Source organism: Lepidochelys kempii, chromosome 4, assembly GCF_965140265.1.
Source record: "Lepidochelys kempii isolate rLepKem1 chromosome 4, rLepKem1.hap2, whole genome shotgun sequence".
NCBI lineage: Eukaryota > Metazoa > Chordata > Testudines > Cheloniidae > Lepidochelys > Lepidochelys kempii.
Window position 1 is genome coordinate 119,644,376 of NC_133259.1, and position 27,864 is coordinate 119,672,239.

A 27,864-nucleotide genomic window follows, 5' to 3' on the forward strand; every position below is an offset into this window, starting at 1 on the left:
AATTCTGGGGTGTAATTCAACTAAGCCTAGTATCTTATCAACTTTTAACATTATTTCTGATTGCCGATGTTTTTTCTAGTGTAATTATAAAGCCTTTCAGTATCATTCTTCCTTCATTAAAATGTATCCCAGTCCTAGAATGTGGCCTCTCCCTTTTTCATGCATGCTGAAGTAAAGAATTCACTTGTTCATTCTCTAGGCAATATCTGTTTAATCTAATAGGAACATATTCTCTTTGACCCCCCTGAACTCTCTTGGCTGTTCACTGTTTATATTTCTAAAGAACATCTTATGTCCAACTTTCTCTCCTCTGTTTTTATTTGATTTAATACTTTAATCTTCTTTTAGAAGTCATTTGCATTCTAGTGGGCCAGAAAGCATAATATGATCACTTTCTCAAAACACAACTAGTTAAGCCAATTTACAAGAATTGGTTAAAAGACATTGCTACCTAGAAAAGACAGATAACATACGCCTATGTATATCAGCTTGTGGTAGGGAGTACTTTCTAGGGCTTGGGAGTTAGAATTCAAGCCTCATAGGCTTGACTCTGCCACTCTCTGTGATGCTGGGCAAATCATTAAACTCAGAAAAATTCTATTCAACTAGGATAAATATTTTTTGGATAGGGAAGTAATAATATCAGAAATCCTCATGCAAAAGGACAGACACAGATTTTAATGATAATTTGCCAAGTTGAATTTATTTGTGTGCCTCAGTTTCCCCATCTGTAAAATAGTGTTAATGGTAAAGTACTTGGAGATCCTCAGATGAAAGGTGATAAATAAATGCAAGAGTTTATTACTAGCCTTAGTATTTTTCAGTCAGGCTCTTTTTAGGCTTATATTGGTTCCTTCTTGCAATAGCACTGTCTTACAAAAAAACTTACTTAATTTGCACAAAGTAGTACTTATTCCGCGAAGTTAAAAGGGAGTACATATTTATTTATGACAATCTGGGTGTTGTGTAATTGTCTTAATTATTGCAACTTATTTTCTGTTTACTTTAGACACTATGCAGATTGACAGACTGCAGTCACCTGAATACAGTCCTGAAAGTTTGATAACTGTATCTATATTGGTCCTTTTTGTGGTCTTGTGTCACCTAATATTTCCATAGAATCAGAGAATCATTGAATATCAGGGCTGGAAGGGACCTCAGGAGGTCATCTAGTCCAACCCCCTGCTCAAAGCAGGACCGATCCCCAATTAAATCATCCCAGCCAGGGCTTTGTCAAGCCTGACCTTAAAAACTTCTAAGGAAGAAGATTCCACCAGCTCCCTAGGTAACTCATTCCAGTGTTTCACCACCCTCCTAGTGAAAAGGTTTTTCCTAATATCCAACCTAAATCTTCCCCACTGCAACTTGAGACCATTACTCCTTGTCCTGCCATCTGCTATCACTGAGAATAGTCTAGATCCATCCTCTTTGGAACCCCCTTTCAGGTAGTTGAAAGCAGCTATCAAATCCCCCCTCATTCTTCTCTTCTGCAGACTAAACAATCCCAGTTCCCTCAGCCTCTCCTTATAAGTCATGTGTTCCTGTCCCCTAATAATTTTTGTTGCCCTCCGCTGGACTCTTTCCAATTTTTCCACATCCTTCTTGTAGTGTGGGGCCCAAAACTGGACACAGTACTCCAGATGAGGCCTCACCAATGTCAAATAGAGGGGGAAGGATCACGTCCCTCTATCTGCTGGCAATGCCCCTACTTATACATCCCAAAATGCCATTGGTCTTCTTGGCAACAAGGGCACACTGTTGACTCATATCCAGCTTCTCATCCACTGTAACCCCTAGGTCCTTTTCTGCAGAGCTGCTGCCTAGCCATTCGGTCCCTCGTCTGTAGCAGTGCATTGGATTGTTCCGTCCTAAGTGCAGGACTCTGCACTTGTTCTTGTTGAACCTCATCAGATTTCTTTTGGCCCAATCCTCCAATTTGTCTAGGTCCTTCTGTATCCTATCCCTACCCTCCAGCATATCTACCACTCTTCCCAGTTTAGTGTCGTCTGCAAACTTGCTGAGGGTGCAATCACATCATCCTCCAGATCATTTATGAAGATATTGAACAAAACCGGCCTGAGGACCGACCCTTGGGGCACTCCGCTTGATACTGGCTGTCAACTAGACATGGAGCCATTGATCACTACCCGTTGAGCCTGACAATCTAGCCAGCTTTCTATCCACCTTATAGTGCATTCATCCAGCCCATACTTCTTTAACTTGCTGACAAGCATACTGTGGGAGACAGTGTCAAAAGCTTTGCTAAAGTCAAGGAACACTACGTCCACTGCTTTCCCTTCATCCACAGAACCAGTTATCTCATCATAGAAGGCAATTAGATTAGTCAGGCGAATTCCATTGGTGAATCCATGCTGACTGTTCCTGATCACTTTCCTCTCATCTAAGTGCTTCAGAATTGATTCCTTGAGGACCTGCACCATGATTTTTCCGGGGCCTGAGGTGAGGCTGACTGGCCTGTAGTTCCCAGGATCCTCCTTCTTCCCTTTTTTAAAGATGGGCACTACATTAGCCTTTTTCCAGTCGTCCGGGACTTCCCCAGATCGCCATGAGTTTTCAAAGATAATGGCCAATGGCTCCGCAATCACATCCGCCAACTCCTTTAGCACTCTCGGATGCAACGCATCCGGCCCCATGGACTTGTGCACGTCCAGCTTTTCTAAATAGTCCCGAACCACTTCTTTCTCCACAGAGGGCTGGTCACCTCCTCCCCATGCTGTGCTGCCCGGTGCAGTAGTCTGGGAGCTGACCTTGCTTCCATTGCTTTCCTTTCCATTTCGTTTAGTAGATGCGTCGGTGCTGAAATAGGGACTGCTCTAAGTGAATTAAAATAAACCAAATTAAGGCCACTTTAATTATGAATGACATTTTCCACACAGGGATTTAATGCAGTTTAACTAATCCACTTCAAATTCAAACCTTTAATTAATTGTGATTAAATTTCTTGGATACTCCTGTGTAGACAAGCCCAGAGAGACCCCCTAAAACCAGAGGCACAACTCACCCCAACTTACTCTAGGCTGTGAGCAGCAGTCAGTCTGCAGTCTAAGCCCAGATCGCTTGCTTCCCTACAGAGCCCCCGGTCTGCAAACAGGATCAGGAAAACCCCTGTGAAATCTAAAGTGATTGGTTTTTATAGTGTACTGAAAATGGCATTCAAAATAGTAAGCTAAGTGGCACTAATATGACAGCTCTATTCCAGATATGTAGCACCAGCATTAAAAATGCAGCACTTTATTTTCAGCTTTCCATAAAATATATAGGATTGACTGATTGCAGAAAGAGATGTACTGCTAACTCAGTAAAATTAGAGTACTGTTCAGAGTACTGTTAATACAGCATATAGGACTTTTCATCTTTAAAGCACTCTACCTTAAATCTGTTATTTACTATCTGTATTGCAGTAGCAGTCAGAGGTCCTAATAGGGATTGGGGCCTCATTCTGGTAGGTGCTCTATGAACAAATAAGAAGACTCCATCCTTGCCCTGAAGAGTTGACAATCCAAGATCCTGATCCTGCAAATATTTATACCTGAAGAACCTTAGATGTTTTGCTTCATTGCGCACAATAGGTCTATTTCCCTGGGTAAAGTTATTTGTGTTTTCAGGATTGGGGCCTACAAAGAGAGTGGGGGTGTCCATTCACATCTAAACTAACATTCAACACAAACCACTCAGGTGGCATCAACGTCTTATTTAATAAAATTATAAACACAATGAGGATAATGCTAAGAAAAGAATTCCACAAGACTTGGACTTTTCATTCAGGAAAAATAGTATGTTTAACATCTTGGCTCTTTGCTGAGTCTTGTCTCACAACTGGGCCCCAAAAGGTTGAATGATAGGACTCTTTGATTTGTAGTGTGTTTGTGTGTGTGTTTACATTAGTTTTCAAATATCTTGATATTTACGGAGAGGACAGAATGGCTGTAGAATCATTAGATCACAGAGGTAAAGTTGAAAAGGCCAACAGGTCTGACATATAATTTGTCTTTTTCAATTAGGGCTAGTATTGATGTCCTGTCTTCCTGACCAATACGGTATCACTTTAAATATAAATGACATGAAGAGAAGAAATTATTGTGTATTACCCTGGCAGCAGTGAGTAAAAAATAAGAATGTTGAACAATTGCAGTGACAAATTTAATAAACATTTAGGATATGTGATTGTGTTGTCTTTGGTCAACTCATCACTAATATTTTTTCTAACATCTTCAATGTAGGCTTCTAATATGCAAAAGTGACTTAAAACTACGGTAACTGTAAACACATTAAGAAACATTGTTTTCCATCTACTACTTATTCATTCTTTCAATTACATAACCAACATTAATCAAATGTATGAAACCTCCTCAGTACACTATTACTTAATCTATATTTGTTGGTTAATATAATCCATTTATGATTTCAGATTAATGTTGCAAACTCAAAATGTATTGATCTGCATAACATCCTCTGAGAAGTTTGCTATAAGTATTTCTTAAAGATGTGTACTGCTCAACACAATTTAAATTACAGCTTTTCCCATTTATTTTTGAGAAGTGAAAAGGGGGAACAATATTCAATCTTAAGTAGGTAGGTGCAAACAAATGATCACTTATTTGAAATTAGAATTGCAAATCCAATCCATTCCAATTATCAACTCAGGTGTGTCAGCTGAGTTTTTCTAATTTTTGCATTAGCTTTTAACTTCATGTAATTCCAGTTCCTAAACTGAAAGGGATTCAAAAGAAATGATGTAAGGGTCAAAGGTAGAGTCACTGAAATGTCTTCTGTGATCACAACAGTGTGTCTGCTTTCTTTTCTGCTGAATAAATATGTGCAAAAGACTCCCCTGCCCCTCCCACAACTCAGTCTCATGAGATGCAAAAATATCTTACATTTATCTGCTTATGCAAGAAAGTACTAGGGAAATAGTATAATCAGTTGGAACAAATCTAACAGAACTCTTGTACTGCCAGCATCAATAGGAATCAAATAACATAACCTTTATCTAGACTTGAAAGGAGATATTTACTTTGAATAGTTTTTTTGATAATGAGTACTACTAGTTATATATTCTCTGCTGTCAAATTTCTCTTCCTTCAAATAGTGTTAAACTTATTAACTATTTACTTTCACACTGCCATTTGTGACCAAATGCACCCCTTCACTAGGAGGGTGGTGAAGCACTGGAATGCATTACCTTAGGAGGAGGTTTTTAAGGTTAGGCTTGACAGAGTCCTGGCTGGGATGATTTAGTTGGGGATTAGTCCTGCTTTGAGCAGGGGGTTGGACTAAATGACCTCCTGAGGTCCCTTCCAACCCGATATTCTATTATTCTAGTCACACCCTACACATCACTGTAGTGATTTTTGTACAAAATATATCCTGTGAGGTATCATTTGAAAACTAATAACTTGTTGGTAAATAATATCACAGTGAAATGTGTATAGCAATATTATATATAAAATTATGAACAAAAGCAGAAGTGAAGACTGAAATGTGTTTACCAGACAAGCCTGGGGAGTGGGTAAACTGATTTCTCTAAGATAAAGGACAAGATGACACCTCTAGCCAGGTGTCATCAAAGCTGATTGGTTATCATCCTTGAGGTGGCAGAGGAATGAGGAACAGATCAATCTGCATTTTAACAAAAACAATGTGGAACCTCTTTCACCACAAGACCTCAAGTCTCCATCTTCAAAGCTGGAAGGAACTTTATCTAGGGTAACCTTCAGGATAATGCATTTCAAATACTATAAAAAGGAGGGGCAAAACACCTCAGACATTCTTTCTCTGTATCTATACCTCGCTCGCACTCTCATCTGAAAAGACAAAGGAACCAGCCACCGGGACTTTGGGGGACAGCAATGTTTGGTCAGCAATGTTGCTGGGAACCCATGCTAAGAATTTTACATTGAACCAACTCTAGTTTGTTAAATTCTAGCTACGAGAAAGCATTTTATCTTTATTTATCTTGTAACCATTTCTGACTCTAATACCTTGTACTTGTACTCACTTAAAACCTATCTCTTTGTAGTTAAACTTATTTTATTCTTTAATCAAAGTTAATCCAGTGTTGTCTTCAAACTGAACTTTATGGGTAATTCCAATTAAAGTAGTAGACTCTTGTACATTGATGCCTTACAGGGACAACAGACCTCTAATATCTGGACTGTCCAGGAGAGTGCTGGGCAATGCAGAACACATCTTTTTTGGGGGAAATCCAGGATGGGCAATGTGTTGGGAACACCCTGCTAGTGGTAACGAAGGCTGGTGGAAACCAGAGTGTGACTCATAGGCGCCGACTCAGTGGGTACTCTGGTGCTGGAGCACCCACAGGAAAAAAATGGTGGGTGCTGCAGCCTCCCTACCAGAACCTCCCCCCCCAGAGCCTCTTGCCCACTGGTGGGCCCCACCAATCAGTGCCTCCCCCTCCATATCAGCGCCTACTGCCTGCTGTGGATCAGCTGTTTTGTGGTGTCAGGAGGTGCTGGGGGTGAGGGAGAGGGGAGGAGCAAGGGTGCAGTGTGCTCGGGGCAAGGGTGGGGCCTTGGGGGAAGCGGTGGAGTGGGGGCAGTGTCTGGGCAGAACTGTGGGGGAGCACCCCCGAGCAGATTAGAAACTCGGAGCCTATGGTGTGACTGATGTGTGACTGGCAGGTTGCAGGTATACACAGACACTCAGGATGTGACCTGATGGCTGGCAGGCTGTTTGTGAGTGGCCCAGGCTGGAAGCTACAGCAGCAAAGCATTGTGAGATGCCCAAGTTTGCAGGGCAGAGGTGACACAGCCCTTCACTGGTCTGGATTGCACTCCACAATGTGATACCATTAACATTTAAAAAAAATGAATACTAGAATCCTGGAAAAAGAAAAGGAGTACTTGTGGCACCTTAGAGACTAACCAATTTATTTGAGCATGAGCTTTCGTGAGCTACAGTTCACTTCATCGGATGCTGTAGCTCACGAAAGCTCATGCTCAAATAAATTGGTTAGTCTCTAAGGTGCCACAAGTATCCTTTTCTTTTTGCAAAGACAGACTAACACGGCTGTTACTCTGAAATAGAATCCTGGAGTCTCTAAAAGAGTATGATTTAAAGGATACTGTCCGTTTGCAGAACAAGAAGGACAAAGGAGCCCTGCAGGCAGGCTGGCTGCAGTGAATGGCAGTTGCTCTCTCTCAGGCATCAGAAGATGAGCTTGGAATTGATTCAGAGACTTGGCCGTGGACTGTGAGTTTAGGAGCCTTGAAGCAGGCCCTGATGAACTGTCTATTGTAAGGATTCCTGGCCTTATGAACTGTTTGTTGTAATGATTGTTTTAACAAAATTCCATGTCCCCTTCTTCAGTCCAGCAGCGTGTTGGCTTATTCCTGCCCTGGAGTGTTAAACTGCTGGACTTGGGGAAGTTAAGGTGGGGCACTTCAGCAGTGCCACACCTGGCTATGAGGGGGTGCTCAGGGACTGGCTGCACCTTTACAGACTTCCTTCTTATTCTCAGGATTGAGTTGTGTTTCCACGGCTATAATAGTATCAAGCAAAAATCACAGAAAACTGCATGTACACTTACTGTTCCCCATGAATTTGATTGCTATTGCCTGGTGTAGATAAACAAATATAAATATTTCTCTTTGGGAAGAACACTCCTCCTTCGCCCTCCACCCAGTTTTTAAAATCCAAATGGGTATCATCTGGGAACCATTTTGTATTTTTCCACAAACTTGGTCAAACTGAGGGCTGGCATTTCTATGATGGAATTTTGGAATGAAAAAGGAAAGGAGGTGGAGCTCTTCTAGCCACAGGCTGAGTTCTCCAAATTCTGTTAAAGGGAACCAACCCACATTAGTGTAGCTGTGAGAATTGCACAGCAGCAAAGTCACGAGCTTAATTTTAATACATTGGAATAGGGTAGTATTCCTTTAAGTAGTTTGTGAGCACTCTGGTGGTGGTCACTATTTTCTACATTTGAGAAGCCATCAGAGATCACTCGGAGGCTATCAGCAGTATGCATTAAGTTAGGCCATGTATTTTTGCATGCAGTTAATAAACATGATTATTTGGGAGTGAACTGTATCCAAGCAATGTCTTCATACTATTTTTGTTTAATGAGCAAAACCACACAACAGTAATGTTTTTATATCTAACACAATTAAGCAAACTTCTATAAACGTGGCCATGTTGGTGTTCTTAATTCAGCAACCAACCAACCAAAAGTTCCTACAGACTTCATTTGGAACTATCCAATTAGTTCTGTGAAAATATTACAGCTGGATTTGGAACAAATTGATTGAATATTGCTTTCTGGTTTTATGTGCACATTGTACGTTAGCGAATAGAGAGAACCCAAAATAAAAATTGGGGTAAAATATGTGTCAGACCAGAAATAAAGATTCATCTCTGGGAGTGGAATGTCCTCATCTCTTATTAAAGAAATAATGGTCACAGGGACATGTCACTGGAACTAGAGGTGCAAGGGGTGCTGCCACACCCCCGGCTTGAAAAGATTTACATCATACACAGGGTTTACAGTTTGGATAAATGGCTTCCAGCACCCCTGCATAAGCCTTATTTTGGCACAGAGCCAGTACAATATGTGGGACAGTGATGTGTGGTAGCATGTTGCATAGGAACAAAGCTTTGGGTTGGTGAGTGGCATCTCCCAGCTCCACCAGAAGGGTTTGAGGGTCCCAGGGAGGTGTCACTTGGGTGACCTAAAACTAGAGCTATTACCAGCAGGAGAGTGAGTTTGTGTGTGTATGGGGGTGGGGGGGGATGTGAGAACCTGGATTTGTGCAGGAAATAGCCCAGCTTGATTGTCATGCACATTGTGTAAAGAGTTGTCACTTTGGATGGGCTATCACCAGCAGGAGAGTGAATTTGTGTGGGGGGGTGGAGGGTGAGAAAACCTGGATTTGTGCTGGAAATCACTTTAGATAAGCTATTACCAGCAGGACAGTGGGGTGGGAATAGGTATTGTTTCATATTCTCTGTGTATATATAAAGCCTGCTGCAGTTTCCACGATATGCATCTGAGGAAGTGAGCTGTAGCTCACGAAAGCTTATGCTCTAATAAATTGGTTAGTCTCTAAGGTGCCACAAGTCCTCCTTTTCTTTTTGCTAAAACTAGTTTTGTCATGTACAGCCAGTCAAAATGCAGCTTCTTATTTGATCCTTTAATAAATGAAGTAATTAGTAATTTTTTATCATACTCAATCACACTACTCTGAAATTTGTAAAAATGTAATTTTACATTGATGTATTTGTTTGTGTATTGACCTTTGAATAAGGAACTGGGAATCACAAATAAGGAATGGGTACCACAAATAAGATACTGTTGAAAAATTGGAAAGAGTGCAGAAAAGCCACAAAACTAGGTGAGGGCTGGAGAAAATGCCAGTGAGAGGGTTAAAGCTCTGTATAGCTTATCAAAAAGGAGGTTGAGAGTGAATTGATATAGCATATAAGTATCTCCATAAAGAGAAAATATGAGGTACTAAAGGGGTCTTTATCTTGCAAGGAAAGGTATATCAAGAACTAATGGATGGCAGCTGAAGCCAGATAAACTTAAATTAGAAATTTCACACACATTTTTAATTGTGAGGGTGTAAATCATAGGACCTACCTAACAAGAGAAGTGGTTGATTCTCCATCCCTTGATGTTTTCAAATCAAGACTGAATGCCTTTCTGGAAAGTATGGTTCGGTCAAGCATAAATTATTGGGATTAGTACAGGGGTAACTTGGTGAAAAATAATGGCCTATGATATACAGAAGTCTAAACTAATGGTCTCTTCTACCCTTAAACTCTATGAATATTTTTGAGGCGTTATGCGGCATGCTGGCCATTCTCCTGTATGGGTTGGTCTGTTGAAGAACCAATTTACAGGGCCTCCCACAGCCTGTTTCCCACAATCAGTGGATATTTTGAGCTGGAACAGGACCCCCTAAAACAAAATTATTTTCTTTTTTTAGTTTTCCCCTCTCAGCTTTTGCAGGACCAGATTCTCCTCTCACACTAGCTCCATTGATTGCAATTGACTTACTCCTGGTTCACCCAGGTGTAAGTCAGAGGAGAATCAGTCCCAGAGTATTCACTGCTATGGCTGCAAATCAGGTGCAAAGTGCACAGCAGGAAAGATAGAAGAGCCTTATTAGGTGGAACAAAAGAAAAGAGAGCTACTGTCATAGTTCTAGCCTCACAAGGAATGTCTTTCTCAGTCTGCTGTGTTGCTAGTATTTTTTCCTCCTGTGGCAAAGGCAATCACAAATCAGCAAAAGTCTAAAGAACCATTCTATAGAGTTTTATCCTCTCAACACACAAAAAAGAAATCATCTTCTTTTATTTTTTTTGTACTACATACAAAGTGGCACATTAAGATACACTGCACAGAGGGATTAGCTTGGATGGGGATAAGAGAGAAATAGCTTTTGGTTTTGTTTTCTTTGTTTTGTTTTTTATTTAAATTGTTGAAATAAACTGTTGGACTCCTAAAAGACATAACAAGGCAAGGTAAGCAAGGCTTATGCTGATAAGCAAACGAATCCTGTCACAAAAGTGAAAGAGACTGAAATAGTTTTTATGACACATCTTTTGGGAGGATATATTAGATACTAAACTTGAACCTTCACTGTGCATTGAAAAAAGCACTTTGCTTCCTGGAATCTCAAGCTTTGGTGAAAGGTGGCAGAGGAATGGGAAAAAGAGAGCTCATGGACTCATAATTTTATTATGCTAAGTTGGTGACCAAGATGAAACTTTAGTGTATATTAAAGCCATGAGTTTGGAAGGGGGACAAACTTCTGTGCTTCAGGGCATAAATTAAGCAGGGTCCTTGAGGAGAAACATTCCCTGACTGGTTTCAGAGTAGCAGCCCTGTTAGTCTATATCCGCAAAAAGAAAAGGAGTACTTGTGGCACCTTAGATACTAACAAATTTATTTGAGCATAAGCTTTCGTGAGCTACAGCTCACTGCATCGGATGCATTGAGTGGAGAATACAGTGGGGAGATTTATATACACAGAGAACATGAAACAATGGGTGTTACCATACACACTGTAAGGAGAGTGATCAGGTAAGCTGAGCTATTACCAGAAGGAGAGCTGGGGGGGGAAAAACCTTTTGTAGTGATAATCAAGGTGGGCCATTTCCAGCAGTTGACAAGAATGTCTGAGGAACAGCCACCATCCTGGCCACTATGGATGTAGAAGCCCTCTACACCAACATTCCACACAAAGATGGACTACAAGCCATCAGGAACAGTATCCCCGATAATGTCATGGCAAACCTGGTGGCTGAACTTTGTGACTTTGTCCTCACCCATAATTATTTCACATTTGGGAACAATGTATACCTTCAAATCAGCGGCACTGCCATGGGTATCCGCATGGCCCCACAATATGCCAACATTTTTATGGCTGACTTAGAACAACACTTCCTCAGCTCTCGTCCCCTAATGCCCCTACTCTACTTGCGCTACATTGATGACATCTTCATTATCTGGACCCATGGAAAAGAAGCCCCTGAGGAATTCCACCAGGATTTCAACAATTTCCATCCACCATCAACCTCAGCCTGGACCAGTCCACACAAAAGATCCACTTCCTGGACACTATGGTGCTAATAAGCGATGGTCACATAAACACCACCCTATACCGGAAACCTACTGACCGCTATGCCTACCTACATGCCTCAAGCTTTCATCCAGACCACACCACAGGATCCATTGTCTACAGCCAAGCTCTATGACATAACCGCATTTGCTCCAACCCCTCAGACAGAGACAAACACCTACAAGATCTCTATCAAGCGTTCTTAAAACTACAATACCCACCCACTGAAGTGAAGAAACAGATTGACAGAGCCAGAAGAGTACCCAGAAGTCACCTACTACAGGACAGGCCCAACAAAGAAAATAACAGAACGCCACTAGCCATCACCTTCAGCCCCCAACTAAAACCTCTCCAACGCATTATCAAGAATCTACAACCTATCCTGAAGGACGACCCATCACTCTCTCAGATCTTGGGAGACAGGCCAGTCCTTGCTTACAGACAGCCCCCCAACCTGAAGCAAATACTCACCAGCAACCACACATCACACAACAGAGCCACTAACCCAGGAACCTATCCTTGCAACAAAGCCCGTTGCCAACTGTATCCACATATCTATTCAGGGAACACCATCATAGGGCCTAATCACATCAGCCACACTATCAGAGGCTCGTTCAGCTGCACAACTACCAATGTGATATATGCCATCATGTGCCAGCAATGCCCCTCTGCCATGTACATTGGTCAAACTGGATAGTCTCTATGTAAAAGAATAAATGGACACAAATCAGACGGCAAGAATTATAACATTCAAAAACCAGTCGGAGAACACTTCAATCTCTTTGGTCACTCGATTACAGACCTAAAAGTTGCAATTCTTCAACAAAAAAACTTCAAAAACAGACTCCAATGAGAGACTGCTGAATTGGAATTAATTTGCAAACTGGATACAATTAACTTAGGCTTGAATAAAGACTGGGAGTGGATGGGTCCACGGTATGCATCCGATGAAGTGAGCTGTAGCTCACAAAAGCTCATGCTCAAATAAATTGGTTAGTCTCTAAGGTGCCACAAGTACTCGTTTTCTTTTTACACAAAGTAAAACTATATCCCCAGTTTATTCACCTCCCCCCACCCCCACCCCTGCTGTTCCTCAAACGTTCTTGTCAACTGCTGGAAATGGCCCACCTTGATTATCACTACAAAAGGATCCCCCCACCCCTGCTCTCCTGCTGGTAATAGCTCACCTTACCTGATCACTCTTGTTACAGTGTGTATGGTGACACCCATTGTTTCATGTTCTCTGTATATATAAATCTCTCCACTGTATTTTCCACTGAATGAATCCGATAAAGTGAGCTGTAGCTCACGAAAGCTCAAATAAATTTGTTAGTCTCTAAGGGGCCACAAGTACTCCTTTTCTTTTTTCCCTGACAGCAAATTCTACTCTACTGCAGGGTTTCTTGCATCTTCTTAAGAGGCGTCTCCTACTGACCACTGTAGGAGGGTAATAGACCACTGGTCAAATACAGAAAAATGATACCATGTTCCTGTTTTTAGAAACAAACTCCTCAAAACTAACAAGTAGTTATGTTCCCTGACGATGCTAAAGATATTCGAAGACAGAAATCTGCATGCAAAACTCCTCATCAGAGCATGTGAGGAAAGTATGTAACTTTTTTATTATGTAAGTGTAACTCACCTGAGTTGAAGAGCCGAAATTTCTTTTCAGCTAACAAGTCAGTACAAGAGAAGTTATAACTGGATGCACTTCCTGGTGGAGTCATGAACAGGATACCAGATATCCTGTATGTACTCAAGGGAGTTAGTGCAGCCAAAGCTTCCTGTGCTAATCATCCATGCTCAGATATGGGCACTCAATGCCTCATGGGAATAATCTTGCATGATCAACCCCATGGAACACATGCAATCTTGGAAGGACCGACCTAAGGAGCTGACAGAGACTCCTTTATCTAGGAGTCAGTGTTATGTTCATAGCATACAAACCAAGAAGCAAGGTAAAAACATAAACAATCTTGTTTGGAAGGTTGCAATGTAACACTGCTTTATTTCTCAACATGCAGAACCTTCACACACCAGAACCAAAAACTGAGACTAAACAGGTCCCTGTACAGCAAATTTTACAGATACAAGATGCCAGTATGAGATCTAGCATTTAAGGAATTATTGGGTAATGTTAATATGCCTATGGATTCAGTGCTGTCCTAAAGGAATTACTGTATGTGCCTGACTGAGCTAAATTTCAGCATGTACCATTATTTTACCTCTTCATATTATCCCTCTCTCTTTGATCAGTGTTGAGCTATGTAGTGAGAGGGAGGATGAAGGAAAACTGATAGACTGGAGACCTCAGACCCGTCTAGACTGAAGCAATTTTGTCTGCAGCTAAAGTGAAGCTTCCACATGCCCCCTTGGGCACTGGGAAGGCTAATGCAGAGTACAAGTGCTCCTGTCTCTGTCCAAATAGAATACAGGTCGGAGGCATGAATTCTATCTAGAAGCCCTTCTCAGAGAAGATTAGATCCCAAAACCCAAACAATTTACAATCGCTTAATTTACCAAGTAATTGAGTAAAGATGAAACTTCCTTGCCTTTAGCTAAGGGGGCAGTCTTCCTGGATCTGAGAAACTTGGGCTGCCTGGAGCATGGAAGTTCCATTTTGCAAAGGATTTTGAGATTTCAAAATTTAGCTTCATTCCAAGAGCGTGTCTATCTGAACTCTTCCTGCGGGGCAAAGTGGGATGTAAATCCACAGCACTCCAGCATGCGGTCTGCCAGCTGTCCATGCGGATCCTGCTGCTGTGCACTAAAACTGCCTCAGCATGTGCATTGATGGGCTAGCTACAGTGACAATAGACGCACAACCGTGGCAGTATGGGCTGTACAAGCCTACCCAGCTCTCTGGGCACATACTTGCAGCAGCACAGACTAGCAGCTGCCGTGTTTCACTGCTACTGTTAGAGCCAGATCACAGTTAACTCTCTCGTACGGGTCTACATGTGCTGCAGTCACACCTCTGATTGCAGTGTGGATAATGATAGGCCCGCAAGTTAGCCAGCTCTGTCGGCCAAAGCAGACAAGGGCAGGAGAGTATCCATGTGCACCTATCTGTTTGCTTTGTAAGGGTTTGTATACCAGGGGCAGGTTAGGTGGGATGACCATTCACTGGCCCTTGCACCGTAGGATGCTAGAGGGAAGGGCTCCTTGTGCCTTGTAACTCCCATGCATCTGCACAAGGTCCTACCTTGCCCGAGCTCTAATTCTTCAGTGCAAAGATGCTGTTGCTTTATTTTTATATTGACTGTCCATTCATCTGAATTAATTGCATCAATATTCTGTAGATCTGAGAAATGCTATTGCTTGACGTCTGTGCCACTTAAGTATTGGAGTGACCAGATAACTCCACTGGAAAAATAACAAGGAGTTGTGGTGGGGTGCGGCCCTGTTACAGTCCATGGCAAAACTCAGTAGGGTCAGATTACATTGCCATCATTAATAAGGACGAGTGGTCAAAACCTCATATTACATCTCATCCAAAAGATGGCAACCCAAGACCTTTGCACTGGCTCACGTCTGGCTCGAATGAATGTTCCTAATGAATCTCCTATACCACTTGCTGCAGAACTTAGATCTTGACTGAGGTTCCCCCATGCACATTCTGAGCCCACCCATACAGGCAAATGTGTAAGGATTACATGCAGATGATGCAAGGAATAAGAAATTGATCTGGTTCCCCTGCCAGTAAAGATCTTAAGTCTCTGAGGGAGAAGGAACCCTACTATAGAACTGTTTAGACTCTGACTTTCAAAATCCATATTCAATCTTTGTAATTCCCATGATGTAATGGTTGTACTTAAAATAAAAAAAAACAAGAAAAGTAGATGCCAACTAAGGATTTTCAGCTTTCTTCCTTCTATTTCAGCAATAGGTTCTGTGCTATCAAAAAGCAAACTTAGGACTTCTAGGTGGATGCTCTAACATAATGGCCATCGTTTCTGGCCTTAACAAAAGTGGAGCTTACAACCTTATTGTCTTTGTTTTAAAAGATTACTTTTTGTTCCTGCTATTGCCTCAAGCTATATGTCCTATTAACTCCAATGAGTACTCCTTAATCACATATACAACTGCTGCATCATGACAATTACAAAAAATTAAATATGGATTTTGAAAGTCTGAGCCTAAGCAGTTCTTCAGGAGATCTCTCCTAGATGCAGTGGATAAGTCTTTTATTGGCAGGGATATCCAATCTATTTCTTAATTGATAATTTACTGACTGGCAGATTGTCAAGCAAGATTGTGTTACAAGTCACAAAGGCCATACTTGAATTGGAGAAATATATTGGGGGGTGGGAAGTCTACCAGCTCAGCTGTTGCTATTGCATAGGCAGGACCCCACAGAGAGGTCAGACTGTAAATCCAATTTAGTTAAACCTGCTGAAAGCAAGTCTCATTAAAATGTCTCCAGAAATGTGTCTGGCCTCAGGAACTTTGTTTATACTAGGGTGTTTTTAATTCAGATCAGTGCTAGAACCAATGGGACCCATCTTACAAGGGAGATTTGCATGACGAACAAAACAGTACTGTAGCGGGGTGGTCACCCTGCTCCAGCCCTGAAGGGGTTAAAAACAGCCCTGGGAAAGGGCTGCCCTGGAAAGGCAATAGGAAAAGGCTGGGAGGCAGACAATCAGGGCCAGTCTGGGCCCTATAAAAGAGCTGCAGGGCCAAAAGGCAGGGGACTCTCACTCTAGCCCTGGAGTGGGAAGGGCTAGCTGCCTGGGAGTAAGGGACCTGAAGTGGAGCAGTGCTGGGGAAGGGCAAAGGGAGCTGGGGAGCTCCAGCCTGGCAACTCCCCAGGCTAAGGCCAAAAGAGGTACTGGGGCTGCAGAGATACAGCCTGGGAATAGGCATAGGCAGCAGGTCCTACCCCCTTGCCAATGGTGAGTGGCCATTACAGACTGCAGTCTGACCCAGTGAGCGGGGGCTAGATGATGACTGGCAGTAGCCACTGAAACAAGGTGGACTTAGTGGGTTGGGGGTTCCCCTGGGAGGGGAAACCCAGAGTAAGGGGATACTGCTGGGGGCAGAACCCCCAGGTAAAGGGGCACCAGGGTCTGGGAGTGACACAGGGCCTGAAGAAGGTGAGACCAGCAGAGGGCGTGCTAAGGCTGGAAAAGAGCTAATTCCCAGGTGACCAGCAAGAGGCGTTGTGCCGGTGAGTCTTTGACCTTGCTACAAGTACGTACTGAGGCAGTATCGTGCAGTAAATGACAGAGCATTCCTCTCCTCTAGTCTTGTCTTCTCTAATAACTACCTACCCTGAGTATCAGGGTGTCATAAATATAAAGGGAAGGGTAAACATCTTTAAAATCTCTCCTGGCCAGAAGAAAAACCCTTTAACCTGTAAAGGGTTCAGAAGCTAGGAGAACCTCGCTGGCACCTGACCAAAATGACCAATGAGGAGAGAAGATACTTTCAAAGCTGGAGGGGGGGAGAAACAAAGGTTCTCTCGGTCTGTATGATGCTTTTGCTGGGAACAGAATAAGAATGGAGTCTTAGAACTTAGTAAGTAATCTAGCTAGATATGCGTTAGATTCTGTTTTCTTTAAATGGCTGATAAAATAAGCTGTGCTGAATGGAATGTAGATTCCTGTTTTTGTCTTTTTGTAACTTACGATTTTGCCTAGAGGGATTCTCTGTTTTGAATCTGACTACTCTGTAAGGTATTTACCATCCTGATTTTACAGAGGTGATTCTTTTGACTTTTTCTTCTATTAAAATTCATCTTTTAAGAACCTGATTGTTTTTTTTTTATTGTTCTTAAGATCCAAGTGTTTGGGTCTGTGTTCACCTATGCAAATTGGTGAGGATTTTTATCAAGCCTTCCCCAGAAAAGGGGGTGTTGGGTTTGGGAGGATTTTTTCTGGGGGGAAGATGTTTCCAAACATACTCTTTCCCGGTTATATATCTGTTAGACGCTTGGTGGTGGCAGCAATAAAGTCCCAGGGGAAAAAAGAAAATAGTTTGTACCTTGGGGAAGTTTTAACCTAAGCTGATAAAAATAAGTGTAGGGGGTTTTTCATGCAGGTCCCCACATCTGTACCCTAGAGTTCAGAATGGGGAAGGAACCTTGACACAGGGCATCCCTGGTTCACCTACACTACCCTATTTTTCTTGAACAACTTGGATTGTCATGCATTCAAAGTGCAAAATGAAATGAGATTTGTTCATGCCGAACAACAAGAAGAAACTCCCCAAATTGCTTCACCATCAAAGTTCAAGCAATTCAAATTTGTGCTTGCTTTTGATTCCCATTTTCCATATGAAAGTCACGGATGCTGTTGGAAAGGGTTTTTTGAGCAAACGGAATAAGTAATGTAAAGAAAACCATTAGTAATATATTTTCCAGTGTGTTGAGTGAGCAGAATTAGGTTTAGTTTTTATAGGATATGGGGCTATCAGACACTATGCAAAGAAATATTCTTCTAAGTATATGACTTACTCTCTTACCTTGAAAAGCTTTAAAAACATAAACGTACTGCATTGAATCTAAGCAAGTCCTGTGAGCATTGGGCTAAGATGATAAACACTGATGTACAACACTGCTGTCTGGAAGGGTGCTGGTATATTTCTCTAAGTTTCCCTTTATGTTTCCGCTGTATCGTGTTTTATCAGACAGAACACCTACAACTAAACTGTAGCAGAACCATCAAGATATGCACACAATATTACAGCTGCAAGTAACCAGCGACTTACCAAAAAATGCCTCCCTTGTTTGCTCTTGTCATAAATATAAAGGGAAGGGCAAACCTCTTTAAAATCCCTCCTGGCCAGAGGAAAAATCCTCTCGCCTGTAAAGGGTTAAGAAGCTAAAGGTAACCTCGCTGGCACCTGACCAAAATGACCAATGAGAAGACAAGATACTTTCAAAAGCTGGGAGGAGGGAGAGAAACAAAGGGTCTGTGTCTGTCTGTATGATGCTTTTGCCAGGGACAGAACAGGAATGGAGTCTTAGAATTTAGTGAGTAATCTAGCTAGGTATGTGTTAGATTATGATTCCTTTAAATGGCTGAGAAAATAGCTGTGCTGAATATAATGAATATTCCTGTCTGTCTTTTTTATAACTTAAGGTTTTGCCTGGAGGGATTCTCTGTTTTGAATCTAATTACCCTGTAAGGTATCTACCATCCCTATTTTACAGAGGTGATTCCTTTACTTCTATTAAAAATCTCCTTGTAAGAAAACTGTTTTTTCCATTGTTCTAAGATCCAAGGGTTTGGGACTGTGGTCACCTATGCAAATTGGTGAGGATTTTTACCAAACCTTCCCCAGGAAGTGGTGTGCAAGGGTTGGGAGGATTTTGGGGGGAAAGATGTTTCCAAACAACGTTTTCTCAGGAACCCAGATAAAGTTTGGTGGTGGCAGTGGAAATCCAAGGGCAAAGGGTAAAATTAACTTGTACCTTGGGGAAGTTTTAACCTAAGCTGGTAAAAGTAAGCTTAGGAGGTTTTCATGCAGGTCCCCACATCTGTACCCTAGAGTTCAGAGTGGGGGAGGAACCTTGACAGCTCTCTTGTTATCATTCCTAAAATTAGGGCCCCATCCTTCCAACTACTACCACATATTGTGTCAGTGAAGCTCTAGACCCGCGGTGTTCTGGAGCTGGGACTTGAAATTTGGCAGGGAGGGTGGTCATGCTGGTGTCAGGGATATGCCTTTTAGCCCCATAAAAATCTCCACAAAATCTGATTAAGTTATAAACCTCTGAAAAATCACAGTTCAGCTGCACTACCTTGATCTGCATCAGGTGGAAGTCCCAGCTAGACCACATTTTCAGTTTCCAATTTTAACATCTTGCAGGCCCACTCCTCCAGTATTAGGCCAGCCCCCTTCTTGGACCCCTATCTGCTGGCCATGACTATTTGATGCCTGAGTGGCTAGGTCTGGCCCACTGGGATTTTAACAACACAGTTATAGGACATGGGCATCATGGTCTGCTCCTGGGAATTCTGGCAAGGGCAGAGACCCACCTTTCCCACTCTGCACAGTGGTGGTGGGATGAAGGGAAGGTATGTGCCTGGCTCTTCTGCCATAACTACATCCTGGGCCAATGGGAGGAGGGACATGGTGATAGAGCAGTTGCTGCGGGAGATTTTGGAGTGGACAGGCACCTTGCCACTCACCTGGTGATCCATCCCTCTGCAGGCTGTGCCCAGAGAAGAGGGACAAGTTCTGGGCCCTGGACAACTATTTGGACTTGGAGTGCTTTAATATGATCATATATCCAGCTCCTGCTGGAGACCAATCACAGCTCCCACTTCTATGCCCTGGAGAAGAAGAGGGTGCTGAAAAAGCACATCACCTGCCTCCCCCTCTTATGGAATCAGTGTAGATGTAGGAAAGGGCAAGAGCTTTCCATGCTGACCTCTTTTCCTCTCATCCAACCCCTAACACCAATTTCTGTGGGATGAATACCCTACAATGAGTGTGGGTGACCAGGATCAGCTGGAGCTTCCTCTCTCTTTGTCAGTGTTCTCCAAAGCCCTTCATCTGACGCCCACCAATAGATCTCTGGGCATCAATGGGTTGACTATAGAGATCTACTACACATTCTGGGACATCCTCCATCCACACCTTGCCATCAACTGAGTCCCCAGGGAGCTCCCCATGTCACACAGACTCAGCCTGCAGCCAAAAAGGGGAGGACCTCTGCAACCTGAGAAATAGGTGTCCAGTATTGCTGCTCATGGACCACAAGGTAATAGCAAAGCCATATCACTGTGGCTCAGATCTGTTCTGGCAGATGTGATCCACCCTTACCAGATTTACACCTTCCCACACCAGACCATCTTCAATTTCCTTTGAAGGGACCTTCTCTACCAGGTGTGTGGAGATGGTCTGTCACTCACTCTCCTGTCCCTCAGCCAGAAGTAGGCAGTTAATAGAGTGGATCATGGGTATCTCATGGGCACTCTGTGAGCATTCAACTTCAGTTCCTGCTTTGTGGGGTTCCTTGTTCCCCTTTGTGGAATGTCTGATCAAGTTCAACTGGGCTCTAACTGAGCCTGTCATCTTTGATCAAAGGGTGCATCAAGGTTGTCTGCTGTCTGGCTAACTGTACACTATCACCAGTGAGCCCTTGGTGATTTGAGAGCTAGACTTGCAGTTGGTCCTGTCAGCATATGCCAACAATGCGCTCCTCATGGCCTGGGGTCCACGACATCTGGGGTGTGTGATGGCTTGCCAAGCCATCTATTTAGTGGCTTTCTTCACCAGGTCAACTGGTCAAGAGATCTGGCCTGATATCTATGAATGGGTGGCAGGTGGGTTCTATCCCACCTGTGCTCAGTTCCATCCAGTGAGACTTGGGGCCCAATGCTCTGTCTTGGCATTTTTGCTGCTGATCCCTCCGTGTTATAGAATTGGATCACACTGTAGGCCAGGGTGTCTAACTGGTTAAAGATATGGATGGGGCTGCTCCAGTCCCTTTCCCCTTGCGGGAGGGTGCTGGTCATCAATTGATTAGTCCTACCCCATTCTTCTCTGAAGTTTTCTGGAAGGGTGTGCACTGGGTCTCCTGAGCTTCCCTCTGGCAGGACCTGGTCTCTATCTGCAGCCAATTGCTTCAGGCCCTGCAGAGATGCTCTGATGGTGCTCGTAGTCTGGCATGGAGCTTGCTGGCACATGCCTTCCTCTGCCACCTTTTGAAGGCTTTGATACAACTGGCAGCTCTTTTATCTCTACCCGAGGGGTCTCCTCAGACACCTTTCTGAGCTGCTGGTCTTCTACCAGGACCTCCTCAGGATCTAGAGGCTATTTTCAATGGCCATGTCTGTAGCGGCCATTGAGGGGGAAGTTCTCCTGGCTGAACCCCTGCTACACAACCCACATATTAGTGAGCAGATAGTGGAGTCCCCTTTAGTGCACCAGCAGGTGGTCCTGGCTGGTTTCACTAGGGCAGAGGGACTGCATAGACCCTATGGCAGTTGGCCTGCTCATGGGGTTGCCCACCTTGTGCATCTTCTGTTAAGTACTCCAGGAGGTCCAATCAGCCTTGCATCTGCTTCTCTTGAGGGCGTCCTGTGGAAGGCCTTTCCTTGCTCACCCCTAGCCTCTGAGCTTGTCATCAGGTCCCTGTGCTATGAGCCACTACAGCCCCCCACCCCAAGCCTGAGTAGGCTGAACACCATCCTGAGTAGGCCAGTCCATCTCTGAGCTGTACACAGAGAACATCTGCACATGCTCATGCTGCATACCATCCCTTCTCCCTCAGGTATTGCCCCAACTCCAAGTAAAAGAACTTGCTGCTACCTACAGATGATAGGGAGCTCTGGTGGGCTAGCCTGTATTCTACCCTGGTCCCACAGCCCACCAAGGATATTAATTGACAGGTCCTCCGTGGAGCCCTTAGCAGGGGGCGTGGTTGCTACAGGTCAGAGTACCCCTGACACCTCATAGGCAAGGAGGAGCCTTGGTGCCCATCTACATAGAGTATTTCTGGTTGCAGTTCCTCCAGAAACTTCTGCTGAGGTTCTGGCTGAATTTCCACCACCCCTCCTTGTACATGCAGACCCATCTATGGCCGCAAAAAGTTGAGACACCTCATCACTCTCCTCCTGGTGCTGGCCAAGATAGCCATCCACCAGACCAAGAGGAGGTACCTTGGTGGGGAGTGCTCTGTGACTGTGGGTCCTCTTTTGGTCCCTCATTATATCATGTCTCCAGCCAGAGTTCCTCTGGCCATCATCCTCTGACTCCTTGAATTCCTTTTGAGGAAAAGTGGGTGCTGTCTGAGGTTCTCTCTCTTCTCTAGAATTCTGATTTTTAATCTTTAACCCGCACTCCCATTCCTGTTTCGGCATTCAGTTGTGGCCTGGACTCCATGGTTCCCCCCACTTAGTCAAAGGAGTGGGCCTGTAGTTTTAGGCAAGCCTAGGGCCATCAGTCCCAGTACCTGAAAGAAATGGGGCAGAGGTCCTACAGACAACCGCTTCCTTCATTGCACAACTCTCATTCATCCACAAAGCAGATCCATCCTGTATGAGGCAGGGATCCCATGGAACAAAATATGTAATTAGACTAATACACACAAGGGGGATGAATTAAAGCTTCACAGATCACCTTAATTTTGATATTAAGTTGTGAATGCTTGACTTTGCAGCCTTAGTGTTCTTTTAATGTAGTTCATGTAAATCTGTTGATGTTTGCAGAAAGAAAACTAGGACATAAAGTTTTAAAATGCTTTGTCATGGAGAAACAAGTCAGATCTTGTAAGTTTCATTGATCTACTGACTCATTTCATTCACTGTCTGAAAGAGATACAGCAAAGAGAGTCTTATGCATTCAAGTATCTCTCTTTGAGGTAGTTTTGTAGAGCTTACACTGGTCTGGAGAACCAAAACGTCCTCTCACTTTGTGCAACCACATGACTTAGAAGGGATTAGACAGTGTAAATGAGAGAAGAATTCAAGAACAGCAGGGCAAATGTGTGGGTGTTTGATTTTAGTAAGGCTAGTGGTTTGGTACTATTCATATCTAAACCAGTTTCCTTGGAATACTATTATAATGTTGCATTTTGCTTTAGGCCCTGTGGTGCTATAGGCCTTTTTCCTGGGGCTGGAAAGTTGCTTTTTCTCTGGTGGGATTGCAGAAAATTGGATTAATCTCTGGCAGCACTGCAGAAAGCGGTTTACTTGGCTACGTTTTTATTGTTGGCTTTCAGAGGAAATTGTAATGTACTCTAAAAACCATGTAACCCATTGATTTAGTTTTTTCAGTGATGTAACTTGCTAATAGTCTGTGTGAAAAATTATTTAATGTCATAAATACTACAGAAACTGGAAGTCTTCATGTTGCCCATCTGATGGGGGGGTCACATAGGTGTAGGATTAGGTCCACACTCTGACTTGTTAAAGTGTTCTGAAGTGTTAAAGAATAAATGGACACACATCTGACATCAGGAATCATAACATTCAAAAATCAGTAGGAGAACACTTCAACCTCTCTGGCCACTCAGTAAAAGATTTAAGGGTGGCAATTTTGCAACAGAAATCTTCAAAAACAGACTCCAACGAGAAACTGCTGAGCTTGAATTAATATGCAAACTAGATACCATTAACTTGGGTTTGAACAGAGACTGGGAGTGACTGGATCATTACACATATATTGAATCTATTTCCCTATGTTAAGTATCCTCACACCTTCTTATCAACTGTCTAAATGGGCCATCCTGATTATCCCTACAAAAGTTTTTTTTTTCTCTTGCTGATAATAGCTCATCTTAATTAATTAGCCTCTTACAGTTTGTATGGCAACTTTCACCTTCTGTGTGTGTGTGTGTGTGTATATATATATATTCTTACCAATGTTCCATTCTATGCATCTGATGAAGTGAGCTGTAGCTCAAGAAAGCTTATGCGCTAATAAATTTGTTAGTTTCTAAGGTGCCACAAGTACTCCTGTTCTTTTTGTGGATACAGACTAACACGGCTGCTACTCTGACACCTGGTAATGCTTCTCTCCTGACTGTGGGGGATTCCAGTTTCATAGCAAACACTTTTATAGTCACAGAGCAAAACACTTAAACACTACCTTGTACTATGTGATTTTATATTATAAGTGAGATTAATGCATGCAGCATTTCATAAAGTCCAAACACTCACCCATTGTCATAAAGCTAATACCTATTTTAATAATGCTAGCACACAGGTGAGCCACACTGGTTTCCAGCAATGGATTTGCCAGTGTCACAGATGGACTCCACAATGTCACTTTCATTACTTTAAAGGGCGGTTATAACTTGCCCTGCTGCCACCACTGCACCCTTTCAGAATAGATGCACAAAGCAGAGTAAAAAAAAAATCAAAATATTTCTATATAGAAACCTTTTAGATTGAATATGTATAGTTAGCATGAATCTGCCTGCCATGCTGTTAGTTTGAACAGAAAGGTTCTTTGCTGTCAAAAGAGCTTTTGGTTTTCAGCCAGTACAGAAAGCTATTGTATTCTAAAGAAAACAGCTATGGAATTTTTATTCTATTTCAGGGGTTTATTCTTCTTGCCTTAGGTTTATGTTTAGCTCATGCCCTTTGCAGTTCAGTAAAGAGAACAAAGAAATCAGTGCTACAGTATTTAAAACAGATTAAAGTTCAGACTCACGCCCGTAAAATCTTACGCACATGATTTATCTTTACTCATGCTATTAGTCTTGTTTACATTTGGCAGCCCCAATTCTGAGCCATTGGCTTAGTTCAAGAGGCCTAGCCCAGGAAGAGCTGGGGCAAAAATCGCATGCTTGATGCATGCTGAAGGTAGGAAGGGTTAGGGTTAGAGCATCATATGTCCCAGGCCAGCGGGGCCTTTACGGGCCAGGGAAGAATATTCTGGAGCTTCCTTAAACTGTTAAAATATATAGTGAAGGCAGCAGTTGGGCTCCATGATCCAGGAGCCAGAATCCACTCCAGGGAGGTTCCTCCACCCCAGCTATTCTCAGCACTTATTGGTCCACATCTGTGCTAGCTCAGCCTTAGAATCATAGAATATCAGGGTTGGAAGGGACCTCAGGAGGTCATCTAGTCCAACCCCCTGCTCAAAGCAGGACCTAATCCACAACTAAATCATCCCAGCCAGGGCTTTGTCAAACCTGACCTTAAAAATATCTAAGGAAGGAGATTCCACCACCTCCCTAGGTAACCAATTCCAGTGCTTCACCACCCTCCTAATGAGAGAGTTTTTTCCAAATATCCAATGTAAACCTCCCCCACTGCCACTTGAGACCATTACTCCTTGTTCTGTCATCTGGTACCACTGAGAACAGTCTCAATCCATCCTCTTTAGAACCCCCTTTCAGGTAGCTGAAAGCAGCTATCAAATCCCCCCTCATTCTTCTCTTCTGCAGACTAAACAATCCCAGTTCCCTCAGCCTCTCCTCATAAATCAGGGGCTCCAGACCCCTAATCATTTTTGTTGCCCTCTACTGGACTCCTTCCAAAATTTCCACATCCTTCTTGTACTGCAGGGCCCAAAACTGGACACAGTACTCCAGATGAGGCCTCACCAATGCCGAATAGAGGGGAATAATCACGTCCCTCAATCTGCTGGCAATGCTCCTACTTATACCGCCCAAAATGCCATTAGCCTTCTTGACAACAAGGTCACACTGTTGACTCATCCAGCTTCTTGTCCACTGTAACCCCTAGGTCCTTTTCTGCAGAACTGTTGCCTAGCCACGTGGTCCCTAGTCTGTAGCGGTGCATGGGATTCTTCCGTCCTAAGTGCAGGACTCTGCACTTGTTCTTGTTGAACCTCATTCTGGCCCAATCCTCTAATTTGTCTAGGTCCCTCTGTATCTTATCCCTACCCTCCAGCTACCTACGTACCCCACTCCTCCCAGTTTAGTTTCATCTGCAAACTTGCTGAGGGTGCAATCCACGCCATCCTCCAGATCATGAATGAAGATATTGAACAAAACTGGCTGCAAGACTGGCCCTTGAGGGACTCCACTTGATACCAGCTGCCAACTAGACATGGATAACTACCTGTTGAGCCCAGTGATTTAGTCAGCTTTCTATCCACCTTATAGTCCATCCAGCCCATACTTCTTTAACTTGCTGGCAAGAATACCTTGGGAGACGGGATCAAAAGCTTTGCTTAAGTCAAGGAATAACACGTCCACCTCTTTCCCCTCATCCACAGAGCCAGTTGGGGGGTCTCCATTTCCTGCTACTGTCCACCCATTCCTTCCCCACCTGTACAGGAGGAAGAATAGCAGACCTGTGACAGATGCTCACAGTAAGGGAACTTCTTATGTCCCTCACTCCATGTCTATACAGCAAGACTCAGGTTTGAGCCAATTTGAGGGATCAGAAAAAAGCTGATGTATGGTGATATAGAAAGTAATTTAACTGGCACAGTAACTTCATAGATTTAAGAATTACAACAAACTAATCTCTCTAGTACTGAATTATGGATTTAGGTGTCTCAAGTGAGGCCCTCACATGTGAAATTTTTGGCTGTAGTCCATATGCTATTGTTCCTGTTTGCCTCCTGGGACTAGCAAAATTATTAGAATCAGTGGTTCCTGCTGCAAATAAGTCTAATTCAAAATGTTCTCACATGTTCAATATTTGCTGAAAACTCGTTATTGTTTCCATAAACATTCCTGCCAGTAAACTAATTTTCCTGAATATACAAGAAAGGTGGCAGTGAACACAGCCAAACCAAATTCTGTTTTCTATCTAAGCAGATAAATGTGCTTAGGTTTTTCTCCAATTCTGCTAAAGAGACATTTGTCTGTCACTATTACAGTAGAATCTAAGACCCTGACTGAGGTTGGTTCTTGTGCTAGGCACAGTAAGACAGTCTGGGCATCCAAGATGTTACCATCTAAACACCTGGTAGAATAAGGTGTAGGGGAAAGGGAAGCAGCATTATCTCAATATTACACTGATAACATGACCTGCCCAAGGTCATGCAGAAGGTCTGTGGTAGTACCAGCAACTGAACCTAATTCTCCTCAGCCCCAGTCTAATAGCATAACGACAAAACTGGTGTTCTCCCTCATGTGAAACTAGTATCTCCCCACCCACTTCCAATCCCTAATGTTTCTCTTTTCTGAACCTTATGTATTTCTGATGTTGTAGCTTTGGAAATAAAGTAAGTGGCAGTGACTACAGTATTCAAGGAGAGGGTGCTGAGTACCACAAATTTATATAATGGCATATTCTGTTCCCTTCTTAATGCAGCCCTATCCTATTACTTTCTTTTTGACTATCACGGTGCATTGAGCAGGCATCCTCACTGTACTGTCAACATGAACACCTAGATTTTTCACTGAGCTGTTACCACTAATAGAAACCCATTCGTGTGCAGATTTTTTTCTTTGAAAAACAAAGAAGAAAAAAGCCTTCCAGTGCACATTACCTTGTTCTACCTACATCACACTTTCTCTACCATCATCTTCCCCAATCTTCTTCTTTCATTTAGTTCTGTATGAAAGTACTATCAGTCCTCTCTAATCTGATGTCATCTTCAAATTTTGCAATTAACCCCTTGTCCCAGGTTATAATAAATTTACTGGACACAACCAGTCCTCATACAGATGTCTGTTCGCAACTCTTCCGCTATCATTAACCTCTTTCTAGGCTGAGAATTGCTAATTTTCCTACTCTGCTTTCTAGCTTTTAACTAGTTTAGAATCCATGAGAGTATCCATTGATTACCAGTTTCTTTTAATAGCTGTGGTCCAGGTCAGCTGTTGTAGACAGACTCTCCATGCATGGATCTGCCCCTGCTCAGT